This window comes from Rhinoderma darwinii, unplaced genomic scaffold, assembly GCF_050947455.1.
Source record: "Rhinoderma darwinii isolate aRhiDar2 unplaced genomic scaffold, aRhiDar2.hap1 Scaffold_513, whole genome shotgun sequence".
Classification (NCBI taxonomy): domain Eukaryota; kingdom Metazoa; phylum Chordata; class Amphibia; order Anura; family Rhinodermatidae; genus Rhinoderma; species Rhinoderma darwinii.
In genome coordinates, this window is record NW_027464061.1 from 249,674 (window position 1) to 272,370 (window position 22,697).

The following is a 22,697-nucleotide window of genomic DNA, read 5'->3' on the forward strand; positions in this document are numbered from 1 at the left end:
TGCCTATTTTCCATTTTGCAGTCCCTTGTCTCCCTCTTGTGGCCTCCTGGAGGCAACTAGCTGTGCAAAAAAAAGACAGCCTGGCGGCCGGCTGTTGCAGTGTTGCCCTCTCAGGCAACACTGAGTGACTGACTGAGCCTCACCGTCTTATATAAAGTTCAGACGGAACTTTGCACGTGTCATAGTGGAGCCCTCAGGATTCCAGAGCCAGCTTTCTGACATCATAATGGGGCCTCAGAGATAAAAGCCTGGGCCCAGGCAGTGTTGGTCAGTGCTGCTCAGCAGGCAGCACTGGACTGGACTGGATTACAGCTGATACAAGGTGTGAAGGAACAAGGGGTGGCTGTGGGCATGCACTTGCTGCCGCTGCCAGTGTTTATCTGCATGGCAGCAGGGCATTTGGGCGTTGCCAGGAAGGCGTTTTTATGTAGATTCCTCCTCTTTCAGCACTGCATTGTGGTGCAAGCAAAAGAAGCAAATCCTGTCTGGCTTCCTCTCCGGCCTTTATTCACCTCCCGTGTAGCTGTGAGTGTGTGAGCCTGCAGGGCCCCATGGAATTGCCTAGAAGTAGGCTGAATCGCTGCAAGGGCTGAACAGCAGTATCGGGCAGGCTCGGGCAACGCGCGGCCCGTTCGGGTTATCGCTTCTCGGCCTTTTGGCTAAGATCAAGTGTAGTATCTGTTCTTATCAGTTTAATATCTGATACGTCCCCTATCTGGGGACCATATATTAAATGGATTTTTAGAACAGGGAGATGGAAATAGAGCTTGCTCTGTCCACTCCACGCATTGACCTGGTATTGCAGTATTTCCAGGACCGGTGCACCCTTTCCTTATGTGTTGACTAAAAGCAGATTCCAAAAGTGTTTTTTGTCTTTGCTATTGTTTCTGTCTTTCTGAAGGGATCTCCCCTTTTAATCCCATTATTTCAACACCTGTTGGACAATGCATGAGTGATAATGAGCTCATTGATTAAATGCAATTAATGAATAGATTGCCACCTCTTGTTGTGTGTCGTCTGTGTTTCTGTGTTTCCGGCATTTCACATTGGAACACCTCATTCACCTTCCTTGTCTTCTCTCCGCCCTCCCTTTTAGGTAAGTTAAAGAGCTGCACCTGAGCCAGCCACTGATTGATTGATTGATTGATTGATTGATTGATTGATTGATTGATTGATTGATGCAGCACAACAGTCAAATAGTGGAGTGGAGTAGGGGAACAGCAAACAGCCAATAAAGCAGCCCGCCCGCTCGCCTGCCCGCCACAATGGACCTACCTGTGTACACTAGATGGATGTGATGGAATGTACTGTCGTCCCTACATTTCAAGAAGAAGTAAGAATTGCAGTTGCAACAAAGCCTTGCTTGCCTACAAAGAGAGCAGCAATTTGGATTTGTTACTATGTTACCTAGAAGAATAACAAACTGTGCAAGGATGGAGGTTGTAGGAGCAAGGAGAAGTTGTCTGTAAAGTTGGTGGATGCCTATTTTCCATTTTGCAGTCCCTTGTCTCCCTCTTGTGGCCTCCTGGAGGCAACTAGCTGTGCAAAAAAAAGACAGCCTGGCGGCCGGCTGTTGCAGTGTTGCCCTCTCAGGCAACACTGAGTGACTGACTGAGCCTCACCGTCTTATATAAAGTTCAGACGGAACTTTGCACGTGTCATAGTGGAGCCCTCAGGATTCCAGAGCCAGCTTTCTGACATCATAATGGGGCCTCAGAGATAAAAGCCTGGGCCCAGGCAGTGTTGGTCAGTGCTGCTCAGCAGGCAGCACTGGACTGGACTGGATTACAGCTGATACAAGGTGTGAAGGAACAAGGGGTGGCTGTGGGCATGCACTTGCTGCCGCTGCCAGTGTTTATCTGCATGGCAGCAGGGCATTTGGGCGTTGCCAGGAAGGCGTTTTTATGTAGATTCCTCCTCTTTCAGCACTGCATTGTGGTGCAAGCAAAAGAAGCAAATCCTGTCTGGCTTCTAGCTGTGAGTGTGTGAGCCTGCAGGGCCCCATGGAATTGCCTAGAAGTAGGCTGAATCGCTGCAAGGGCTGAACAGCAGTATCGGGCAGGCTCGGGCAACGCGCGGCCCGTTCGGGTTATCGCTTCTCGGCCTTTTGGCTAAGATCAAGTGTAGTATCTGTTCTTATCAGTTTAATATCTGATACGTCCCCTATCTGGGGACCATATATTAAATGGATTTTTAGAACGGGGAGATGGAACTAGAGCTTGCTCTGTCCACTCCACGCATTGACCTGGTATTGCAGTATTTCCAGGACCGGTGCACCCTTTCCTTATGTGTTGACTAAAAGCAGATTCCAAAAGTGTTTTTTGTCTTTGCTATTGTTTCTGTCTTTCTGAAGGGATCTCCCCTTTTAATCCCATTATTTCAACACCTGTTGGACAATGCATGAGTGATAATGAGCTCATTGATTAAATGCAATTAATGAATAGATTGCCACCTCTTGTTGTGTGTCGTCTGTGTTTCTGTGTTTCCGGCATTTCACATTGGAACACCTCATTCACCTTCCTTGTCTTCTCTCCGCCCTCCCTTTTAGGTAAGTTAAAGAGCTGCACCTGAGCCAGCCACTGATTGATTGATTGATTGATTGATTGATTGATTGATTGATTGATTGATTGATTGATGCAGCACAACAGTCAAATAGTGGAGTGGAGTAGGGGAACAGCAAACAGCCAATAAAGCAGCCCGCCCGCTCGCCTGCCCGCCACAATGGACCTACCTGTGTACACTAGATGGATGTGATGGAATGTACTGTCGTCCCTACATTTCAAGAAGAAGTAAGAATTGCAGTTGCAACAAAGCCTTGCTTGCCTACAAAGAGAGCAGCAATTTGGATTTGTTACTATGTTACCTAGAAGAATAACAAACTGTGCAAGGATGGAGGTTGTAGGAGCAAGGAGAAGTTGTCTGTAAAGTTGGTGGATGCCTATTTTCCATTTTGCAGTCCCTTGTCTCCCTCTTGTGGCCTCCTGGAGGCAACTAGCTGTGCAAAAAAAAGACAGCCTGGCGGCCGGCTGTTGCAGTGTTGCCCTCTCAGGCAACACTGAGTGACTGACTGAGCCTCACCGTCTTATATAAAGTTCAGACGGAACTTTGCACGTGTCATAGTGGAGCCCTCAGGATTCCAGAGCCAGCTTTCTGACATCATAATGGGGCCTCAGAGATAAAAGCCTGGGCCCAGGCAGTGTTGGTCAGTGCTGCTCAGCAGGCAGCACTGGACTGGACTGGATTACAGCTGATACAAGGTGTGAAGGAACAAGGGGTGGCTGTGGGCATGCACTTGCTGCCGCTGCCAGTGTTTATCTGCATGGCAGCAGGGCATTTGGGCGTTGCCAGGAAGGCGTTTTTATGTAGATTCCTCCTCTTTCAGCACTGCATTGTGGTGCAAGCAAAAGAAGCAAATCCTGTCTGGCTTCCTCTCCGGCCTTTATTCACCTCCCGTGTAGCTGTGAGTGTGTGAGCCTGCAGGGCCCCATGGAATTGCCTAGAAGTAGGCTGAATCGCTGCAAGGGCTGAACAGCAGTATCGGGCAGGCTCGGGCAACGCGCGGCCCGTTCGGGTTATCGCTTCTCGGCCTTTTGGCTAAGATCAAGTGTAGTATCTGTTCTTATCAGTTTAATATCTGATACGTCCCCTATCTGGGGACCATATATTAAATGGATTTTTAGAACAGGGAGATGGAAATAGAGCTTGCTCTGTCCACTCCACGCATTGACCTGGTATTGCAGTATTTCCAGGACCGGTGCACCCTTTCCTTATGTGTTGACTAAAAGCAGATTCCAAAAGTGTTTTTTGTCTTTGCTATTGTTTCTGTCTTTCTGAAGGGATCTCCCCTTTTAATCCCATTATTTCAACACCTGTTGGACAATGCATGAGTGATAATGAGCTCATTGATTAAATGCAATTAATGAATAGATTGCCACCTCTTGTTGTGTGTCGTCTGTGTTTCTGTGTTTCCGGCATTTCACATTGGAACACCTCATTCACCTTCCTTGTCTTCTCTCCGCCCTCCCTTTTAGGTAAGTTAAAGAGCTGCACCTGAGCCAGCCACTGATTGATTGATTGATTGATTGATTGATTGATTGATTGATTGATTGATTGATTGATTGATTGATGCAGCACAACAGTCAAATAGTGGAGTGGAGTAGGGGAACAGCAAACAGCCAATAAAGCAGCCCGCCCGCTCGCCTGCCCGCCACAATGGACCTACCTGTGTACACTAGATGGATGTGATGGAATGTACTGTCGTCCCTACATTTCAAGAAGAAGTAAGAATTGCAGTTGCAACAAAGCCTTGCTTGCCTACAAAGAGAGCAGCAATTTGGATTTGTTACTATGTTACCTAGAAGAATAACAAACTGTGCAAGGATGGAGGTTGTAGGAGCAAGGAGAAGTTGTCTGTAAAGTTGGTGGATGCCTATTTTCCATTTTGCAGTCCCTTGTCTCCCTCTTGTGGCCTCCTGGAGGCAACTAGCTGTGCAAAAAAAAGACAGCCTGGCGGCCGGCTGTTGCAGTGTTGCCCTCTCAGGCAACACTGAGTGACTGACTGAGCCTCACCGTCTTATATAAAGTTCAGACGGAACTTTGCACGTGTCATAGTGGAGCCCTCAGGATTCCAGAGCCAGCTTTCTGACATCATAATGGGGCCTCAGAGATAAAAGCCTGGGCCCAGGCAGTGTTGGTCAGTGCTGCTCAGCAGGCAGCACTGGACTGGACTGGATTACAGCTGATACAAGGTGTGAAGGAACAAGGGGTGGCTGTGGGCATGCACTTGCTGCCGCTGCCAGTGTTTATCTGCATGGCAGCAGGGCATTTGGGCGTTGCCAGGAAGGCGTTTTTATGTAGATTCCTCCTCTTTCAGCACTGCATTGTGGTGCAAGCAAAAGAAGCAAATCCTGTCTGGCTTCCTCTCCGGCCTTTATTCACCTCCCGTGTAGCTGTGAGTGTGTGAGCCTGCAGGGCCCCATGGAATTGCCTAGAAGTAGGCTGAATCGCTGCAAGGGCTGAACAGCAGTATCGGGCAGGCTCGGGCAACGCGCGGCCCGTTCGGGTTATCGCTTCTCGGCCTTTTGGCTAAGATCAAGTGTAGTATCTGTTCTTATCAGTTTAATATCTGATACGTCCCCTATCTGGGGACCATATATTAAATGGATTTTTAGAACAGGGAGATGGAAATAGAGCTTGCTCTGTCCACTCCACGCATTGACCTGGTATTGCAGTATTTCCAGGACCGGTGCACCCTTTCCTTATGTGTTGACTAAAAGCAGATTCCAAAAGTGTTTTTTGTCTTTGCTATTGTTTCTGTCTTTCTGAAGGGATCTCCCCTTTTAATCCCATTATTTCAACACCTGTTGGACAATGCATGAGTGATAATGAGCTCATTGATTAAATGCAATTAATGAATAGATTGCCACCTCTTGTTGTGTGTCGTCTGTGTTTCTGTGTTTCCGGCATTTCACATTGGAACACCTCATTCACCTTCCTTGTCTTCTCTCCGCCCTCCCTTTTAGGTAAGTTAAAGAGCTGCACCTGAGCCAGCCACTGATTGATTGATTGATTGATTGATTGATTGATTGATTGATTGATTGATGCAGCACAACAGTCAAATAGTGGAGTGGAGTAGGGGAACAGCAAACAGCCAATAAAGCAGCCCGCCCGCTCGCCTGCCCGCCACAATGGACCTACCTGTGTACACTAGATGGATGTGATGGAATGTACTGTCGTCCCTACATTTCAAGAAGAAGTAAGAATTGCAGTTGCAACAAAGCCTTGCTTGCCTACAAAGAGAGCAGCAATTTGGATTTGTTACTATGTTACCTAGAAGAATAACAAACTGTGCAAGGATGGAGGTTGTAGGAGCAAGGAGAAGTTGTCTGTAAAGTTGGTGGATGCCTATTTTCCATTTTGCAGTCCCTTGTCTCCCTCTTGTGGCCTCCTGGAGGCAACTAGCTGTGCAAAAAAAAGACAGCCTGGCGGCCGGCTGTTGCAGTGTTGCCCTCTCAGGCAACACTGAGTGACTGACTGAGCCTCACCGTCTTATATAAAGTTCAGACGGAACTTTGCACGTGTCATAGTGGAGCCCTCAGGATTCCAGAGCCAGCTTTCTGACATCATAATGGGGCCTCAGAGATAAAAGCCTGGGCCCAGGCAGTGTTGGTCAGTGCTGCTCAGCAGGCAGCACTGGACTGGACTGGATTACAGCTGATACAAGGTGTGAAGGAACAAGGGGTGGCTGTGGGCATGCACTTGCTGCCGCTGCCAGTGTTTATCTGCATGGCAGCAGGGCATTTGGGCGTTGCCAGGAAGGCGTTTTTATGTAGATTCCTCCTCTTTCAGCACTGCATTGTGGTGCAAGCAAAAGAAGCAAATCCTGTCTGGCTTCTAGCTGTGAGTGTGTGAGCCTGCAGGGCCCCATGGAATTGCCTAGAAGTAGGCTGAATCGCTGCAAGGGCTGAACAGCAGTATCGGGCAGGCTCGGGCAACGCGCGGCCCGTTCGGGTTATCGCTTCTCGGCCTTTTGGCTAAGATCAAGTGTAGTATCTGTTCTTATCAGTTTAATATCTGATACGTCCCCTATCTGGGGACCATATATTAAATGGATTTTTAGAACGGGGAGATGGAACTAGAGCTTGCTCTGTCCACTCCACGCATTGACCTGGTATTGCAGTATTTCCAGGACCGGTGCACCCTTTCCTTATGTGTTGACTAAAAGCAGATTCCAAAAGTGTTTTTTGTCTTTGCTATTGTTTCTGTCTTTCTGAAGGGATCTCCCCTTTTAATCCCATTATTTCAACACCTGTTGGACAATGCATGAGTGATAATGAGCTCATTGATTAAATGCAATTAATGAATAGATTGCCACCTCTTGTTGTGTGTCGTCTGTGTTTCTGTGTTTCCGGCATTTCACATTGGAACACCTCATTCACCTTCCTTGTCTTCTCTCCGCCCTCCCTTTTAGGTAAGTTAAAGAGCTGCACCTGAGCCAGCCACTGATTGATTGATTGATTGATTGATTGATTGATTGATTGATTGATTGATTGATTGATTGATTGATGCAGCACAACAGTCAAATAGTGGAGTGGAGTAGGGGAACAGCAAACAGCCAATAAAGCAGCCCGCCCGCTCGCCTGCCCGCCACAATGGACCTACCTGTGTACACTAGATGGATGTGATGGAATGTACTGTCGTCCCTACATTTCAAGAAGAAGTAAGAATTGCAGTTGCAACAAAGCCTTGCTTGCCTACAAAGAGAGCAGCAATTTGGATTTGTTACTATGTTACCTAGAAGAATAACAAACTGTGCAAGGATGGAGGTTGTAGGAGCAAGGAGAAGTTGTCTGTAAAGTTGGTGGATGCCTATTTTCCATTTTGCAGTCCCTTGTCTCCCTCTTGTGGCCTCCTGGAGGCAACTAGCTGTGCAAAAAAAAGACAGCCTGGCGGCCGGCTGTTGCAGTGTTGCCCTCTCAGGCAACACTGAGTGACTGACTGAGCCTCACCGTCTTATATAAAGTTCAGACGGAACTTTGCACGTGTCATAGTGGAGCCCTCAGGATTCCAGAGCCAGCTTTCTGACATCATAATGGGGCCTCAGAGATAAAAGCCTGGGCCCAGGCAGTGTTGGTCAGTGCTGCTCAGCAGGCAGCACTGGACTGGACTGGATTACAGCTGATACAAGGTGTGAAGGAACAAGGGGTGGCTGTGGGCATGCACTTGCTGCCGCTGCCAGTGTTTATCTGCATGGCAGCAGGGCATTTGGGCGTTGCCAGGAAGGCGTTTTTATGTAGATTCCTCCTCTTTCAGCACTGCATTGTGGTGCAAGCAAAAGAAGCAAATCCTGTCTGGCTTCCTCTCCGGCCTTTATTCACCTCCCGTGTAGCTGTGAGTGTGTGAGCCTGCAGGGCCCCATGGAATTGCCTAGAAGTAGGCTGAATCGCTGCAAGGGCTGAACAGCAGTATCGGGCAGGCTCGGGCAACGCGCGGCCCGTTCGGGTTATCGCTTCTCGGCCTTTTGGCTAAGATCAAGTGTAGTATCTGTTCTTATCAGTTTAATATCTGATACGTCCCCTATCTGGGGACCATATATTAAATGGATTTTTAGAACAGGGAGATGGAAATAGAGCTTGCTCTGTCCACTCCACGCATTGACCTGGTATTGCAGTATTTCCAGGACCGGTGCACCCTTTCCTTATGTGTTGACTAAAAGCAGATTCCAAAAGTGTTTTTTGTCTTTGCTATTGTTTCTGTCTTTCTGAAGGGATCTCCCCTTTTAATCCCATTATTTCAACACCTGTTGGACAATGCATGAGTGATAATGAGCTCATTGATTAAATGCAATTAATGAATAGATTGCCACCTCTTGTTGTGTGTCGTCTGTGTTTCTGTGTTTCCGGCATTTCACATTGGAACACCTCATTCACCTTCCTTGTCTTCTCTCCGCCCTCCCTTTTAGGTAAGTTAAAGAGCTGCACCTGAGCCAGCCACTGATTGATTGATTGATTGATTGATTGATTGATTGATTGATTGATTGATTGATTGATGCAGCACAACAGTCAAATAGTGGAGTGGAGTAGGGGAACAGCAAACAGCCAATAAAGCAGCCCGCCCGCTCGCCTGCCCGCCACAATGGACCTACCTGTGTACACTAGATGGATGTGATGGAATGTACTGTCGTCCCTACATTTCAAGAAGAAGTAAGAATTGCAGTTGCAACAAAGCCTTGCTTGCCTACAAAGAGAGCAGCAATTTGGATTTGTTACTATGTTACCTAGAAGAATAACAAACTGTGCAAGGATGGAGGTTGTAGGAGCAAGGAGAAGTTGTCTGTAAAGTTGGTGGATGCCTATTTTCCATTTTGCAGTCCCTTGTCTCCCTCTTGTGGCCTCCTGGAGGCAACTAGCTGTGCAAAAAAAAGACAGCCTGGCGGCCGGCTGTTGCAGTGTTGCCCTCTCAGGCAACACTGAGTGACTGACTGAGCCTCACCGTCTTATATAAAGTTCAGACGGAACTTTGCACGTGTCATAGTGGAGCCCTCAGGATTCCAGAGCCAGCTTTCTGACATCATAATGGGGCCTCAGAGATAAAAGCCTGGGCCCAGGCAGTGTTGGTCAGTGCTGCTCAGCAGGCAGCACTGGACTGGACTGGATTACAGCTGATACAAGGTGTGAAGGAACAAGGGGTGGCTGTGGGCATGCACTTGCTGCCGCTGCCAGTGTTTATCTGCATGGCAGCAGGGCATTTGGGCGTTGCCAGGAAGGCGTTTTTATGTAGATTCCTCCTCTTTCAGCACTGCATTGTGGTGCAAGCAAAAGAAGCAAATCCTGTCTGGCTTCCTCTCCGGCCTTTATTCACCTCCCGTGTAGCTGTGAGTGTGTGAGCCTGCAGGGCCCCATGGAATTGCCTAGAAGTAGGCTGAATCGCTGCAAGGGCTGAACAGCAGTATCGGGCAGGCTCGGGCAACGCGCGGCCCGTTCGGGTTATCGCTTCTCGGCCTTTTGGCTAAGATCAAGTGTAGTATCTGTTCTTATCAGTTTAATATCTGATACGTCCCCTATCTGGGGACCATATATTAAATGGATTTTTAGAACAGGGAGATGGAAATAGAGCTTGCTCTGTCCACTCCACGCATTGACCTGGTATTGCAGTATTTCCAGGACCGGTGCACCCTTTCCTTATGTGTTGACTAAAAGCAGATTCCAAAAGTGTTTTTTGTCTTTGCTATTGTTTCTGTCTTTCTGAAGGGATCTCCCCTTTTAATCCCATTATTTCAACACCTGTTGGACAATGCATGAGTGATAATGAGCTCATTGATTAAATGCAATTAATGAATAGATTGCCACCTCTTGTTGTGTGTCGTCTGTGTTTCTGTGTTTCCGGCATTTCACATTGGAACACCTCATTCACCTTCCTTGTCTTCTCTCCGCCCTCCCTTTTAGGTAAGTTAAAGAGCTGCACCTGAGCCAGCCACTGATTGATTGATTGATTGATTGATTGATTGATTGATTGATTGATTGATTGATTGATTGATGCAGCACAACAGTCAAATAGTGGAGTGGAGTAGGGGAACAGCAAACAGCCAATAAAGCAGCCCGCCCGCTCGCCTGCCCGCCACAATGGACCTACCTGTGTACACTAGATGGATGTGATGGAATGTACTGTCGTCCCTACATTTCAAGAAGAAGTAAGAATTGCAGTTGCAACAAAGCCTTGCTTGCCTACAAAGAGAGCAGCAATTTGGATTTGTTACTATGTTACCTAGAAGAATAACAAACTGTGCAAGGATGGAGGTTGTAGGAGCAAGGAGAAGTTGTCTGTAAAGTTGGTGGATGCCTATTTTCCATTTTGCAGTCCCTTGTCTCCCTCTTGTGGCCTCCTGGAGGCAACTAGCTGTGCAAAAAAAAGACAGCCTGGCGGCCGGCTGTTGCAGTGTTGCCCTCTCAGGCAACACTGAGTGACTGACTGAGCCTCACCGTCTTATATAAAGTTCAGACGGAACTTTGCACGTGTCATAGTGGAGCCCTCAGGATTCCAGAGCCAGCTTTCTGACATCATAATGGGGCCTCAGAGATAAAAGCCTGGGCCCAGGCAGTGTTGGTCAGTGCTGCTCAGCAGGCAGCACTGGACTGGACTGGATTACAGCTGATACAAGGTGTGAAGGAACAAGGGGTGGCTGTGGGCATGCACTTGCTGCCGCTGCCAGTGTTTATCTGCATGGCAGCAGGGCATTTGGGCGTTGCCAGGAAGGCGTTTTTATGTAGATTCCTCCTCTTTCAGCACTGCATTGTGGTGCAAGCAAAAGAAGCAAATCCTGTCTGGCTTCTAGCTGTGAGTGTGTGAGCCTGCAGGGCCCCATGGAATTGCCTAGAAGTAGGCTGAATCGCTGCAAGGGCTGAACAGCAGTATCGGGCAGGCTCGGGCAACGCGCGGCCCGTTCGGGTTATCGCTTCTCGGCCTTTTGGCTAAGATCAAGTGTAGTATCTGTTCTTATCAGTTTAATATCTGATACGTCCCCTATCTGGGGACCATATATTAAATGGATTTTTAGAACAGGGAGATGGAAATAGAGCTTGCTCTGTCCACTCCACGCATTGACCTGGTATTGCAGTATTTCCAGGACCGGTGCACCCTTTCCTTATGTGTTGACTAAAAGCAGATTCCAAAAGTGTTTTTTGTCTTTGCTATTGTTTCTGTCTTTCTGAAGGGATCTCCCCTTTTAATCCCATTATTTCAACACCTGTTGGACAATGCATGAGTGATAATGAGCTCATTGATTAAATGCAATTAATGAATAGATTGCCACCTCTTGTTGTGTGTCGTCTGTGTTTCTGTGTTTCCGGCATTTCACATTGGAACACCTCATTCACCTTCCTTGTCTTCTCTCCGCCCTCCCTTTTAGGTAAGTTAAAGAGCTGCACCTGAGCCAGCCACTGATTGATTGATTGATTGATTGATTGATTGATTGATTGATTGATTGATTGATTGATGCAGCACAACAGTCAAATAGTGGAGTGGAGTAGGGGAACAGCAAACAGCCAATAAAGCAGCCCGCCCGCTCGCCTGCCCGCCACAATGGACCTACCTGTGTACACTAGATGGATGTGATGGAATGTACTGTCGTCCCTACATTTCAAGAAGAAGTAAGAATTGCAGTTGCAACAAAGCCTTGCTTGCCTACAAAGAGAGCAGCAATTTGGATTTGTTACTATGTTACCTAGAAGAATAACAAACTGTGCAAGGATGGAGGTTGTAGGAGCAAGGAGAAGTTGTCTGTAAAGTTGGTGGATGCCTATTTTCCATTTTGCAGTCCCTTGTCTCCCTCTTGTGGCCTCCTGGAGGCAACTAGCTGTGCAAAAAAAAGACAGCCTGGCGGCCGGCTGTTGCAGTGTTGCCCTCTCAGGCAACACTGAGTGACTGACTGAGCCTCACCGTCTTATATAAAGTTCAGACGGAACTTTGCACGTGTCATAGTGGAGCCCTCAGGATTCCAGAGCCAGCTTTCTGACATCATAATGGGGCCTCAGAGATAAAAGCCTGGGCCCAGGCAGTGTTGGTCAGTGCTGCTCAGCAGGCAGCACTGGACTGGACTGGATTACAGCTGATACAAGGTGTGAAGGAACAAGGGGTGGCTGTGGGCATGCACTTGCTGCCGCTGCCAGTGTTTATCTGCATGGCAGCAGGGCATTTGGGCGTTGCCAGGAAGGCGTTTTTATGTAGATTCCTCCTCTTTCAGCACTGCATTGTGGTGCAAGCAAAAGAAGCAAATCCTGTCTGGCTTCCTCTCCGGCCTTTATTCACCTCCCGTGTAGCTGTGAGTGTGTGAGCCTGCAGGGCCCCATGGAATTGCCTAGAAGTAGGCTGAATCGCTGCAAGGGCTGAACAGCAGTATCGGGCAGGCTCGGGCAACGCGCGGCCCGTTCGGGTTATCGCTTCTCGGCCTTTTGGCTAAGATCAAGTGTAGTATCTGTTCTTATCAGTTTAATATCTGATACGTCCCCTATCTGGGGACCATATATTAAATGGATTTTTAGAACAGGGAGATGGAAATAGAGCTTGCTCTGTCCATTCCACGCATTGACCTGGTATTGCAGTATTTCCAGGACCGGTGCACCCTTTCCTTATGTGTTGACTAAAAGCAGATTCCAAAAGTGTTTTTTGTCTTTGCTATTGTTTCTGTCTTTCTGAAGGGATCTCCCCTTTTAATCCCATTATTTCAACACCTGTTGGACAATGCATGAGTGATAATGAGCTCATTGATTAAATGCAATTAATGAATAGATTGCCACCTCTTGTTGTGTGTCGTCTGTGTTTCTGTGTTTCCGGCATTTCACATTGGAACACCTCATTCACCTTCCTTGTCTTCTCTCCGCCCTCCCTTTTAGGTAAGTTAAAGAGCTGCACCTGAGCCAGCCACTGATTGATTGATTGATTGATTGATTGATTGATTGATTGATTGATTGATTGATTGATTGATTGATTGATGCAGCACAACAGTCAAATAGTGGAGTGGAGTAGGGGAACAGCAAACAGCCAATAAAGCAGCCCGCCCGCTCGCCTGCCCGCCACAATGGACCTACCTGTGTACACTAGATGGATGTGATGGAATGTACTGTCGTCCCTACATTTCAAGAAGAAGTAAGAATTGCAGTTGCAACAAAGCCTTGCTTGCCTACAAAGAGAGCAGCAATTTGGATTTGTTACTATGTTACCTAGAAGAATAACAAACTGTGCAAGGATGGAGGTTGTAGGAGCAAGGAGAAGTTGTCTGTAAAGTTGGTGGATGCCTATTTTCCATTTTGCAGTCCCTTGTCTCCCTCTTGTGGCCTCCTGGAGGCAACTAGCTGTGCAAAAAAAAGACAGCCTGGCGGCCGGCTGTTGCAGTGTTGCCCTCTCAGGCAACACTGAGTGACTGACTGAGCCTCACCGTCTTATATAAAGTTCAGACGGAACTTTGCACGTGTCATAGTGGAGCCCTCAGGATTCCAGAGCCAGCTTTCTGACATCATAATGGGGCCTCAGAGATAAAAGCCTGGGCCCAGGCAGTGTTGGTCAGTGCTGCTCAGCAGGCAGCACTGGACTGGACTGGATTACAGCTGATACAAGGTGTGAAGGAACAAGGGGTGGCTGTGGGCATGCACTTGCTGCCGCTGCCAGTGTTTATCTGCATGGCAGCAGGGCATTTGGGCGTTGCCAGGAAGGCGTTTTTATGTAGATTCCTCCTCTTTCAGCACTGCATTGTGGTGCAAGCAAAAGAAGCAAATCCTGTCTGGCTTCTAGCTGTGAGTGTGTGAGCCTGCAGGGCCCCATGGAATTGCCTAGAAGTAGGCTGAATCGCTGCAAGGGCTGAACAGCAGTATCGGGCAGGCTCGGGCAACGCGCGGCCCGTTCGGGTTATCGCTTCTCGGCCTTTTGGCTAAGATCAAGTGTAGTATCTGTTCTTATCAGTTTAATATCTGATACGTCCCCTATCTGGGGACCATATATTAAATGGATTTTTAGAACGGGGAGATGGAACTAGAGCTTGCTCTGTCCACTCCACGCATTGACCTGGTATTGCAGTATTTCCAGGACCGGTGCACCCTTTCCTTATGTGTTGACTAAAAGCAGATTCCAAAAGTGTTTTTTGTCTTTGCTATTGTTTCTGTCTTTCTGAAGGGATCTCCCCTTTTAATCCCATTATTTCAACACCTGTTGGACAATGCATGAGTGATAATGAGCTCATTGATTAAATGCAATTAATGAATAGATTGCCACCTCTTGTTGTGTGTCGTCTGTGTTTCTGTGTTTCCGGCATTTCACATTGGAACACCTCATTCACCTTCCTTGTCTTCTCTCCGCCCTCCCTTTTAGGTAAGTTAAAGAGCTGCACCTGAGCCAGCCACTGATTGATTGATTGATTGATTGATTGATTGATTGATTGATTGATGCAGCACAACAGTCAAATAGTGGAGTGGAGTAGGGGAACAGCAAACAGCCAATAAAGCAGCCCGCCCGCTCGCCTGCCCGCCACAATGGACCTACCTGTGTACACTAGATGGATGTGATGGAATGTACTGTCGTCCCTACATTTCAAGAAGAAGTAAGAATTGCAGTTGCAACAAAGCCTTGCTTGCCTACAAAGAGAGCAGCAATTTGGATTTGTTACTATGTTACCTAGAAGAATAACAAACTGTGCAAGGATGGAGGTTGTAGGAGCAAGGAGAAGTTGTCTGTAAAGTTGGTGGATGCCTATTTTCCATTTTGCAGTCCCTTGTCTCCCTCTTGTGGCCTCCTGGAGGCAACTAGCTGTGCAAAAAAAAGACAGCCTGGCGGCCGGCTGTTGCAGTGTTGCCCTCTCAGGCAACACTGAGTGACTGACTGAGCCTCACCGTCTTATATAAAGTTCAGACGGAACTTTGCACGTGTCATAGTGGAGCCCTCAGGATTCCAGAGCCAGCTTTCTGACATCATAATGGGGCCTCAGAGATAAAAGCCTGGGCCCAGGCAGTGTTGGTCAGTGCTGCTCAGCAGGCAGCACTGGACTGGACTGGATTACAGCTGATACAAGGTGTGAAGGAACAAGGGGTGGCTGTGGGCATGCACTTGCTGCCGCTGCCAGTGTTTATCTGCATGGCAGCAGGGCATTTGGGCGTTGCCAGGAAGGCGTTTTTATGTAGATTCCTCCTCTTTCAGCACTGCATTGTGGTGCAAGCAAAAGAAGCAAATCCTGTCTGGCTTCTAGCTGTGAGTGTGTGAGCCTGCAGGGCCCCATGGAATTGCCTAGAAGTAGGCTGAATCGCTGCAAGGGCTGAACAGCAGTATCGGGCAGGCTCGGGCAACGCGCGGCCCGTTCGGGTTATCGCTTCTCGGCCTTTTGGCTAAGATCAAGTGTAGTATCTGTTCTTATCAGTTTAATATCTGATACGTCCCCTATCTGGGGACCATATATTAAATGGATTTTTAGAACAGGGAGATGGAAATAGAGCTTGCTCTGTCCACTCCACGCATTGACCTGGTATTGCAGTATTTCCAGGACCGGTGCACCCTTTCCTTATGTGTTGACTAAAAGCAGATTCCAAAAGTGTTTTTTGTCTTTGCTATTGTTTCTGTCTTTCTGAAGGGATCTCCCCTTTTAATCCCATTATTTCAACACCTGTTGGACAATGCATGAGTGATAATGAGCTCATTGATTAAATGCAATTAATGAATAGATTGCCACCTCTTGTTGTGTGTCGTCTGTGTTTCTGTGTTTCCGGCATTTCACATTGGAACACCTCATTCACCTTCCTTGTCTTCTCTCCGCCCTCCCTTTTAGGTAAGTTAAAGAGCTGCACCTGAGCCAGCCACTGATTGATTGATTGATTGATTGATTGATTGATTGATTGATTGATTGATTGATTGATTGATTGATTGATTGATTGATGCAGCACAACAGTCAAATAGTGGAGTGGAGTAGGGGAACAGCAAACAGCCAATAAAGCAGCCCGCCCGCTCGCCTGCCCGCCACAATGGACCTACCTGTGTACACTAGATGGATGTGATGGAATGTACTGTCGTCCCTACATTTCAAGAAGAAGTAAGAATTGCAGTTGCAACAAAGCCTTGCTTGCCTACAAAGAGAGCAGCAATTTGGATTTGTTACTATGTTACCTAGAAGAATAACAAACTGTGCAAGGATGGAGGTTGTAGGAGCAAGGAGAAGTTGTCTGTAAAGTTGGTGGATGCCTATTTTCCATTTTGCAGTCCCTTGTCTCCCTCTTGTGGCCTCCTGGAGGCAACTAGCTGTGCAAAAAAAAGACAGCCTGGCGGCCGGCTGTTGCAGTGTTGCCCTCTCAGGCAACACTGAGTGACTGACTGAGCCTCACCGTCTTATATAAAGTTCAGACGGAACTTTGCACGTGTCATAGTGGAGCCCTCAGGATTCCAGAGCCAGCTTTCTGACATCATAATGGGGCCTCAGAGATAAAAGCCTGGGCCCAGGCAGTGTTGGTCAGTGCTGCTCAGCAGGCAGCACTGGACTGGACTGGATTACAGCTGATACAAGGTGTGAAGGAACAAGGGGTGGCTGTGGGCATGCACTTGCTGCCGCTGCCAGTGTTTATCTGCATGGCAGCAGGGCATTTGGGCGTTGCCAGGAAGGCGTTTTTATGTAGATTCCTCCTCTTTCAGCACTGCATTGTGGTGCAAGCAAAAGAAGCAAATCCTGTCTGGCTTCTAGCTGTGAGTGTGTGAGCCTGCAGGGCCCCATGGAATTGCCTAGAAGTAGGCTGAATCGCTGCAAGGGCTGAACAGCAGTATCGGGCAGGCTCGGGCAACGCGCGGCCCGTTCGGGTTATCGCTTCTCGGCCTTTTGGCTAAGATCAAGTGTAGTATCTGTTCTTATCAGTTTAATATCTGATACGTCCCCTATCTGGGGACCACATATTAAATGGATTTTTAGAACAGGGAGATGGAAATAGAGCTTGCTCTGTCCACTCCACGCATTGACCTGGTATTGCAGTATTTCCAGGACCGGTGCACCCTTTCCTTATGTGTTGACTAAAAGCAGATTCCAAAAGTGTTTTTTGTCTTTGCTATTGTTTCTGTCTTTCTGAAGGGATCTCCCCTTTTAATCCCATTATTTCAACACCTGTTGGACAATGCATGAGTGATAATGAGCTCATTGATTAAATGCAATTAATGAATAGATTGCCACCTCTTGTTGTGTGTCGTCTGTGTTTCTGTGTTTCCGGCATTTCACATTGGAACACCTCATTCACCTTCCTTGTCTTCTCTCCGCCCTCCCTTTTAGGTAAGTTAAAGAGCTGCACCTGAGCCAGCCACTGATTGATTGATTGATTGATTGATTGATTGATTGATTGATTGATTGATTGATTGATTGATGCAGCACAACAGTCAAATAGTGGAGTGGAGTAGGGGAACAGCAAACAGCCAATAAAGCAGCCCGCCCGCTCGCCTGCCCGCCACAATGGACCTACCTGTGTACACTAGATGGATGTGATGGAATGTACTGTCGTCCCTACATTTCAAGAAGAAGTAAGAATTGCAGTTGCAACAAAGCCTTGCTTGCCTACAAAGAGAGCAGCAATTTGGATTTGTTACTATGTTACCTAGAAGAATAACAAACTGTGCAAGGATGGAGGTTGTAGGAGCAAGGAGAAGTTGTCTGTAAAGTTGGTGGATGCCTATTTTCCATTTTGCAGTCCCTTGTCTCCCTCTTGTGGCCTCCTGGAGGCAACTAGCTGTGCAAAAAAAAGACAGCCTGGCGGCCGGCTGTTGCAGTGTTGCCCTCTCAGGCAACACTGAGTGACTGACTGAGCCTCACCGTCTTATATAAAGTTCAGACGGAACTTTGCACGTGTCATAGTGGAGCCCTCAGGATTCCAGAGCCAGCTTTCTGACATCATAATGGGGCCTCAGAGATAAAAGCCTGGGCCCAGGCAGTGTTGGTCAGTGCTGCTCAGCAGGCAGCACTGGACTGGACTGGATTACAGCTGATACAAGGTGTGAAGGAACAAGGGGTGGCTGTGGGCATGCACTTGCTGCCGCTGCCAGTGTTTATCTGCATGGCAGCAGGGCATTTGGGCGTTGCCAGGAAGGCGTTTTTATGTAGATTCCTCCTCTTTCAGCACTGCATTGTGGTGCAAGCAAAAGAAGCAAATCCTGTCTGGCTTCCTCTCCGGCCTTTATTCACCTCCCGTGTAGCTGTGAGTGTGTGAGCCTGCAGGGCCCCATGGAATTGCCTAGAAGTAGGCTGAATCGCTGCAAGGGCTGAACAGCAGTATCGGGCAGGCTCGGGCAACGCGCGGCCCGTTCGGGTTATCGCTTCTCGGCCTTTTGGCTAAGATCAAGTGTAGTATCTGTTCTTATCAGTTTAATATCTGATACGTCCCCTATCTGGGGACCATATATTAAATGGATTTTTAGAACAGGGAGATGGAAATAGAGCTTGCTCTGTCCACTCCACGCATTGACCTGGTATTGCAGTATTTCCAGGACCGGTGCACCCTTTCCTTATGTGTTGACTAAAAGCAGATTCCAAAAGTGTTTTTTGTCTTTGCTATTGTTTCTGTCTTTCTGAAGGGATCTCCCCTTTTAATCCCATTATTTCAACACCTGTTGGACAATGCATGAGTGATAATGAGCTCATTGATTAAATGCAATTAATGAATAGATTGCCACCTCTTGTTGTGTGTCGTCTGTGTTTCTGTGTTTCCGGCATTTCACATTGGAACACCTCATTCACCTTCCTTGTCTTCTCTCCGCCCTCCCTTTTAGGTAAGTTAAAGAGCTGCACCTGAGCCAGCCACTGATTGATTGATTGATTGATTGATTGATTGATTGATTGATTGATTGATTGATGCAGCACAACAGTCAAATAGTGGAGTGGAGTAGGGGAACAGCAAACAGCCAATAAAGCAGCCCGCCCGCTCGCCTGCCCGCCACAATGGACCTACCTGTGTACACTAGATGGATGTGATGGAATGTACTGTCGTCCCTACATTTCAAGAAGAAGTAAGAATTGCAGTTGCAACAAAGCCTTGCTTGCCTACAAAGAGAGCAGCAATTTGGATTTGTTACTATGTTACCTAGAAGAATAACAAACTGTGCAAGGATGGAGGTTGTAGGAGCAAGGAGAAGTTGTCTGTAAAGTTGGTGGATGCCTATTTTCCATTTTGCAGTCCCTTGTCTCCCTCTTGTGGCCTCCTGGAGGCAACTAGCTGTGCAAAAAAAAGACAGCCTGGCGGCCGGCTGTTGCAGTGTTGCCCTCTCAGGCAACACTGAGTGACTGACTGAGCCTCACCGTCTTATATAAAGTTCAGACGGAACTTTGCACGTGTCATAGTGGAGCCCTCAGGATTCCAGAGCCAGCTTTCTGACATCATAATGGGGCCTCAGAGATAAAAGCCTGGGCCCAGGCAGTGTTGGTCAGTGCTGCTCAGCAGGCAGCACTGGACTGGACTGGATTACAGCTGATACAAGGTGTGAAGGAACAAGGGGTGGCTGTGGGCATGCACTTGCTGCCGCTGCCAGTGTTTATCTGCATGGCAGCAGGGCATTTGGGCGTTGCCAGGAAGGCGTTTTTATGTAGATTCCTCCTCTTTCAGCACTGCATTGTGGTGCAAGCAAAAGAAGCAAATCCTGTCTGGCTTCCTCTCCGGCCTTTATTCACCTCCCGTGTAGCTGTGAGTGTGTGAGCCTGCAGGGCCCCATGGAATTGCCTAGAAGTAGGCTGAATCGCTGCAAGGGCTGAACAGCAGTATCGGGCAGGCTCGGGCAACGCGCGGCCCGTTCGGGTTATCGCTTCTCGGCCTTTTGGCTAAGATCAAGTGTAGTATCTGTTCTTATCAGTTTAATATCTGATACGTCCCCTATCTGGGGACCATATATTAAATGGATTTTTAGAACAGGGAGATGGAAATAGAGCTTGCTCTGTCCACTCCACGCATTGACCTGGTATTGCAGTATTTCCAGGACCGGTGCACCCTTTCCTTATGTGTTGACTAAAAGCAGATTCCAAAAGTGTTTTTTGTCTTTGCTATTGTTTCTGTCTTTCTGAAGGGATCTCCCCTTTTAATCCCATTATTTCAACACCTGTTGGACAATGCATGAGTGATAATGAGCTCATTGATTAAATGCAATTAATGAATAGATTGCCACCTCTTGTTGTGTGTCGTCTGTGTTTCTGTGTTTCCGGCATTTCACATTGGAACACCTCATTCACCTTCCTTGTCTTCTCTCCGCCCTCCCTTTTAGGTAAGTTAAAGAGCTGCACCTGAGCCAGCCACTGATTGATTGATTGATTGATTGATTGATTGATTGATTGATTGATTGATTGATTGATGCAGCACAACAGTCAAATAGTGGAGTGGAGTAGGGGAACAGCAAACAGCCAATAAAGCAGCCCGCCCGCTCGCCTGCCCGCCACAATGGACCTACCTGTGTACACTAGATGGATGTGATGGAATGTACTGTCGTCCCTACATTTCAAGAAGAAGTAAGAATTGCAGTTGCAACAAAGCCTTGCTTGCCTACAAAGAGAGCAGCAATTTGGATTTGTTACTATGTTACCTAGAAGAATAACAAACTGTGCAAGGATGGAGGTTGTAGGAGCAAGGAGAAGTTGTCTGTAAAGTTGGTGGATGCCTATTTTCCATTTTGCAGTCCCTTGTCTCCCTCTTGTGGCCTCCTGGAGGCAACTAGCTGTGCAAAAAAAAGACAGCCTGGCGGCCGGCTGTTGCAGTGTTGCCCTCTCAGGCAACACTGAGTGACTGACTGAGCCTCACCGTCTTATATAAAGTTCAGACGGAACTTTGCACGTGTCATAGTGGAGCCCTCAGGATTCCAGAGCCAGCTTTCTGACATCATAATGGGGCCTCAGAGATAAAAGCCTGGGCCCAGGCAGTGTTGGTCAGTGCTGCTCAGCAGGCAGCACTGGACTGGACTGGATTACAGCTGATACAAGGTGTGAAGGAACAAGGGGTGGCTGTGGGCATGCACTTGCTGCCGCTGCCAGTGTTTATCTGCATGGCAGCAGGGCATTTGGGCGTTGCCAGGAAGGCGTTTTTATGTAGATTCCTCCTCTTTCAGCACTGCATTGTGGTGCAAGCAAAAGAAGCAAATCCTGTCTGGCTTCCTCTCCGGCCTTTATTCACCTCCCGTGTAGCTGTGAGTGTGTGAGCCTGCAGGGCCCCATGGAATTGCCTAGAAGTAGGCTGAATCGCTGCAAGGGCTGAACAGCAGTATCGGGCAGGCTCGGGCAACGCGCGGCCCGTTCGGGTTATCGCTTCTCGGCCTTTTGGCTAAGATCAAGTGTAGTATCTGTTCTTATCAGTTTAATATCTGATACGTCCCCTATCTGGGGACCATATATTAAATGGATTTTTAGAACAGGGAGATGGAAATAGAGCTTGCTCTGTCCACTCCACGCATTGACCTGGTATTGCAGTATTTCCAGGACCGGTGCACCCTTTCCTTATGTGTTGACTAAAAGCAGATTCCAAAAGTGTTTTTTGTCTTTGCTATTGTTTCTGTCTTTCTGAAGGGATCTCCCCTTTTAATCCCATTATTTCAACACCTGTTGGACAATGCATGAGTGATAATGAGCTCATTGATTAAATGCAATTAATGAATAGATTGCCACCTCTTGTTGTGTGTCGTCTGTGTTTCTGTGTTTCCGGCATTTCACATTGGAACACCTCATTCACCTTCCTTGTCTTCTCTCCGCCCTCCCTTTTAGGTAAGTTAAAGAGCTGCACCTGAGCCAGCCACTGATTGATTGATTGATTGATTGATTGATTGATTGATTGATTGATTGATTGATTGATTGATGCAGCACAACAGTCAAATAGTGGAGTGGAGTAGGGGAACAGCAAACAGCCAATAAAGCAGCCCGCCCGCTCGCCTGCCCGCCACAATGGACCTACCTGTGTACACTAGATGGATGTGATGGAATGTACTGTCGTCCCTACATTTCAAGAAGAAGTAAGAATTGCAGTTGCAACAAAGCCTTGCTTGCCTACAAAGAGAGCAGCAATTTGGATTTGTTACTATGTTACCTAGAAGAATAACAAACTGTGCAAGGATGGAGGTTGTAGGAGCAAGGAGAAGTTGTCTGTAAAGTTGGTGGATGCCTATTTTCCATTTTGCAGTCCCTTGTCTCCCTCTTGTGGCCTCCTGGAGGCAACTAGCTGTGCAAAAAAAAGACAGCCTGGCGGCCGGCTGTTGCAGTGTTGCCCTCTCAGGCAACACTGAGTGACTGACTGAGCCTCACCGTCTTATATAAAGTTCAGACGGAACTTTGCACGTGTCATAGTGGAGCCCTCAGGATTCCAGAGCCAGCTTTCTGACATCATAATGGGGCCTCAGAGATAAAAGCCTGGGCCCAGGCAGTGTTGGTCAGTGCTGCTCAGCAGGCAGCACTGGACTGGACTGGATTACAGCTGATACAAGGTGTGAAGGAACAAGGGGTAGCTGTGGGCATGCACTTGCTGCCGCTGCCAGTGTTTATCTGCATGGCAGCAGGGCATTTGGGCGTTGCCAGGAAGGCGTTTTTATGTAGATTCCTCCTCTTTCAGCACTGCATTGTGGTGCAAGCAAAAGAAGCAAATCCTGTCTGGCTTCCTCTCCGGCCTTTATTCACCTCCCGTGTAGCTGTGAGTGTGTGAGCCTGCAGGGCCCCATGGAATTGCCTAGAAGTAGGCTGAATCGCT

General features: G+C 47.8%; 15 non-coding genes across 15 annotated transcripts; all 15 read left to right on the plus strand.

Annotated features, from left to right (window-relative positions):
• Window positions 1-639: 639 nt before the first annotated feature.
• On the plus strand, window positions 640-830 carry LOC142721007 (U2 spliceosomal RNA). Its single transcript, XR_012873765.1, has one exon. It is a non-coding gene; the product is annotated as a U2 spliceosomal RNA (small nuclear RNA).
• A 1,261-nt stretch (window positions 831-2,091) lies between these two features.
• On the plus strand, window positions 2,092-2,282 carry LOC142721077 (U2 spliceosomal RNA). Its single transcript, XR_012873832.1, has one exon. It is a non-coding gene; the product is annotated as a U2 spliceosomal RNA (small nuclear RNA).
• A 1,292-nt stretch (window positions 2,283-3,574) lies between these two features.
• LOC142721009 (U2 spliceosomal RNA) lies at window positions 3,575-3,765 on the plus strand. The gene has a single exon (XR_012873766.1). It is a non-coding gene; the product is annotated as a U2 spliceosomal RNA (small nuclear RNA).
• A 1,300-nt stretch (window positions 3,766-5,065) lies between these two features.
• Window positions 5,066-5,256, plus strand: LOC142721010 (U2 spliceosomal RNA). The gene has a single exon (XR_012873767.1). It is a non-coding gene; the product is annotated as a U2 spliceosomal RNA (small nuclear RNA).
• A 1,257-nt stretch (window positions 5,257-6,513) lies between these two features.
• On the plus strand, window positions 6,514-6,704 carry LOC142721089 (U2 spliceosomal RNA). Its single transcript, XR_012873844.1, has one exon. It is a non-coding gene; the product is annotated as a U2 spliceosomal RNA (small nuclear RNA).
• Window positions 6,705-8,004: 1,300 nt separating this feature from the next.
• On the plus strand, window positions 8,005-8,195 carry LOC142721011 (U2 spliceosomal RNA). Its single transcript, XR_012873768.1, has one exon. It is a non-coding gene; the product is annotated as a U2 spliceosomal RNA (small nuclear RNA).
• Window positions 8,196-9,487: 1,292 nt separating this feature from the next.
• On the plus strand, window positions 9,488-9,678 carry LOC142721013 (U2 spliceosomal RNA). Its single transcript, XR_012873771.1, has one exon. It is a non-coding gene; the product is annotated as a U2 spliceosomal RNA (small nuclear RNA).
• Window positions 9,679-10,947: 1,269 nt separating this feature from the next.
• On the plus strand, window positions 10,948-11,138 carry LOC142721014 (U2 spliceosomal RNA). Its single transcript, XR_012873772.1, has one exon. It is a non-coding gene; the product is annotated as a U2 spliceosomal RNA (small nuclear RNA).
• A 1,292-nt stretch (window positions 11,139-12,430) lies between these two features.
• LOC142721049 (U2 spliceosomal RNA) lies at window positions 12,431-12,621 on the plus strand. Its single transcript, XR_012873807.1, has one exon. It is a non-coding gene; the product is annotated as a U2 spliceosomal RNA (small nuclear RNA).
• Window positions 12,622-13,898: 1,277 nt separating this feature from the next.
• LOC142721101 (U2 spliceosomal RNA) lies at window positions 13,899-14,089 on the plus strand. Its single transcript, XR_012873857.1, has one exon. It is a non-coding gene; the product is annotated as a U2 spliceosomal RNA (small nuclear RNA).
• Window positions 14,090-15,342: 1,253 nt separating this feature from the next.
• Window positions 15,343-15,533, plus strand: LOC142721015 (U2 spliceosomal RNA). The gene has a single exon (XR_012873773.1). It is a non-coding gene; the product is annotated as a U2 spliceosomal RNA (small nuclear RNA).
• Window positions 15,534-16,818: 1,285 nt separating this feature from the next.
• Window positions 16,819-17,009, plus strand: LOC142721048 (U2 spliceosomal RNA). The gene has a single exon (XR_012873806.1). It is a non-coding gene; the product is annotated as a U2 spliceosomal RNA (small nuclear RNA).
• Window positions 17,010-18,305: 1,296 nt separating this feature from the next.
• LOC142721016 (U2 spliceosomal RNA) lies at window positions 18,306-18,496 on the plus strand. The gene has a single exon (XR_012873774.1). It is a non-coding gene; the product is annotated as a U2 spliceosomal RNA (small nuclear RNA).
• A 1,288-nt stretch (window positions 18,497-19,784) lies between these two features.
• On the plus strand, window positions 19,785-19,975 carry LOC142721017 (U2 spliceosomal RNA). Its single transcript, XR_012873775.1, has one exon. It is a non-coding gene; the product is annotated as a U2 spliceosomal RNA (small nuclear RNA).
• Window positions 19,976-21,267: 1,292 nt separating this feature from the next.
• LOC142721020 (U2 spliceosomal RNA) lies at window positions 21,268-21,458 on the plus strand. The gene has a single exon (XR_012873777.1). It is a non-coding gene; the product is annotated as a U2 spliceosomal RNA (small nuclear RNA).
• Window positions 21,459-22,697: the final 1,239 nt, after the last annotated feature.